Source organism: Nanorana parkeri, unplaced genomic scaffold (genome assembly GCF_000935625.1).
Source record: "Nanorana parkeri isolate BGI_ZX_2015 unplaced genomic scaffold, ASM93562v1 scaffold204, whole genome shotgun sequence".
Classification (NCBI taxonomy): Eukaryota; Metazoa; Chordata; class Amphibia; order Anura; family Dicroglossidae; genus Nanorana; species Nanorana parkeri.
Genome location: NW_017306472.1, coordinates 1,509,590 through 1,512,733, shown reverse-complemented (window position 1 = coordinate 1,512,733; position 3,144 = coordinate 1,509,590).

Sequence of the window (3,144 nt, the reverse complement as noted above, 5' to 3'; positions counted from 1 at the left end):
GCAGATTGGATAACTTTTTCACCTCCCATCATGTGCTCGACTGGAACCCTGACTGTGACATTGGCCCCATGATATGGTCTGATCATGCGGCGGTAACGCTCACACTACGGATCCCTCAGGCCCAGACTAGGGCATGGACCTGGCGATTGAACGACTCCCTGCTAGCTGACCCGCACTGTTCATCGGCTATCTTGGATGGGCTCACTCATTTTCTTGAGACCCATGCATCCGACACTACCCCGCTGCCACTCCAGTGGGAAGCATTGAAGGCGTTACTGCGTGGGCTTTTCATTCAACAGGGTGCTAGACTGAAGAGGGAACGGTCTCGACGTATCCGAGAGGCGTTCCAGGACCTATCGACTTTAGAGACTCACCACAAACGCTCGCCCTCCCCAGAACTCTTGCTACGTGTGTCTCAGGCTAGGTTACATCTCCTAGGGCTCCTAGATTTATCGACACGCAGTTATCAGGAGAAACTGGCCTTCAGGGCTTATGAGTCCCGAGACAAATGTGGGAAGGCTCTAGCCAGGTACCTACACCCCAGACCCGCCTCTGCCTATATCCCCCACATCCAATCCACGGCCGGGACTCTCGTCAACTCACCCTTAGAAAATCAACGCACCTTCACAGATTTCTATAGCTCCCTCTACAACTTATCGGAGTCGGACGTTCCTCCTCCAGACCAGAACGAGGAGATACCAGAGTAGGTTAGACATTTCTCTAGCCCTTCCGACCCTAGAGGACTCAGATGCAGAGGCATTAGAGTCATCCTTCACCTTAGAGGAACTGAACTTAGCTCTCAAATCCATCGCCCGGGGCCCGATGGCTTCACGGTAAAATTTTACAATTCCTTCCGGGATAAGCTGACCCCCTTCCTCCTACGAGTGTTTAACTCAATCGCGCGTGGAAACTCCTTCCCTCCTCAGTCGCTAGAGGCACATATTTCGTTGATTCCTAAGCCCGGTAAGGACCATTCCCTATGTACAAACTATCGGCCGATCTCACTCCTCAATGTGGACGTGAATTTGTTCTCCAAGTTGATCGCCAATCGGCTCAAACCACTTCTCCCAGGGATAATCCACACGGACCAGGTGTGATTTGTTCAGGGCCGGGAGGCGCGAGACAACACCATCCGAACATTGATGCTAATACACTATGCTAAAACATCTGGCACTCCGCTTTGTCTCCTGTCGGTGGACGCAGACAAAGCGTTTGATCGCCTAGACTGGTGTTTCCTCCAACACTCCCTACTTCAACTTGGGATACGTCCCACCATGTTGCGGAACATAATGGCCCTTTACTCCTGCCCGTCGGCTAGGATCCGAGTCAATGGCTCGCTCTCCCCTAGCTTTAAGATCTCTAATGGGACCAGACAGGGCTGCCCATTATCCCCTCTTCTATATATCCTCACCATGGAACACCTGGCAGTTGCCCTCCGGCAGGATTCAACCTTTCAGGGCTTGCAGGTAGGCCCCCACACTTCTAAACTGGCTTTGTTCGCAGACGATCTGCTACTTTATGTGACTAATCCTCATATCGCCATGCCCACGATTTTACGCGCGTTCCAACATTTTAGCTCTCTGAGTAATTTTCGGGTCAACCTTACTAAATCGGAAATCTTAATTGTATCCCTGGGGACTACGGACCTCTGCCTCCTGACTGACAACTACCCCTTCCGTATCTGCTCGGCCTCATTGAAATACCTAGGTGTCTCCCTCCCGACCAATCTAGCTGACTTATTCTCTGCCAATTTTCGCCCCCTGCTTGACAAACTCTTCCTCCACCTAGCTGCATACGATCGCAAACGCATTTCCTTGCTGGACCGGATTAACGCACTCAAAATGGACATAGTCCCCAGATTTCTCTACCTGTTCCAGACGGTACCTATCGTCTTACCTTCTGTCTACCTGAAACAGATCCAACGGGCCTTCACGAAGTTTATCTGGGGCACTACGCATCCACGCCTTAGCTATCGGTCGATGGCCCTCCCGAAACGCAAAGAGGGGGCGAGCGCACCGGATATCTTTCTCTACCACGCCTCTGCCGTACTGACTCGCATAGTGGACTGGTTTCACAAGGGTGAGGAGAAACAATGGGTCAGATTGGAGGAGACCCTCGCGGCGAGTGATCTACAGGCGCTACCGTGGGTGCCCCCTAGATCCAGACCGGTACACCCCTCCATGCCCCTATTGACAGCCCATGCCTTGAAGCTGTGGGACCGATATGTCTCTAAACACTCCATGTCGGCCTACATTGGCCCGATGACCCCTTTATTTGGGAACCCAGCTTTCCCCCCGGCCCTAATTGGATCTTCCTTCGGCAGATGGACAAAGGCTTCCCATCGCAGAGTGCTCTCAGCATTACAAGCTCAACCTCTGGCAGGGGTGGCCCGCCCTGACCAAGGCCCTGGGGAATGGTTGTCGGAAGGACAATTTCGCTCCTTTGTTTCCCCGCTCCTTGGATCGGAAGGTCTCGATGGGGAGCCGACAGAGTTTGACTCCCTCCTACTGGCCTCAACACCACCGTCCCACGTAGTCTCCCTAATCTACTCCCTAATCTCCCACTTGACATCCCCTACTCTGCCTACCTACACCTCAACTTGGGAACGTGAACTGGATCTCACCTGTACGACTGATGACTGGGAGAAGTCATTTGCCCTTACACATTCTCTCTCTGTAGCTAGTAAGGCCCACGAGAAGAACTTTAAAATACTCACTAGATGGTACCAATGCCCTTCTGTCCTACATCAGTATTACTCCACGGTGTCGGATTCTTGTTGGAGATGCGGTACCTCCCCAGGAAATATGACCCATATATGGTGGAGCTGCCCTATGCTCCAAGGATTCTGGCAGGAGGTGTTGAGGATATACCTCAGAGTGACGGGAACAGTAACTGCAAACGACCCCAAAATTCTGCTATTGTGCATGATCCCTGGTCCACTCAAGCGGGCGAAGAAGGGTCTTCTGCGACACTTTCTTACAGCAGCCAGGACTGTTATCCCACGGCACTGGGGCACATCGGTGGTACCTACCCTTGCGGAATGGGTTGTGGAGATGGACCGCATTGCTGACAGAGGAACGGGCTGAGGGAGATAAATATGTCCACACGTGGTCTGCCTGGATTGTTTTCAGGAACTCTGATGGA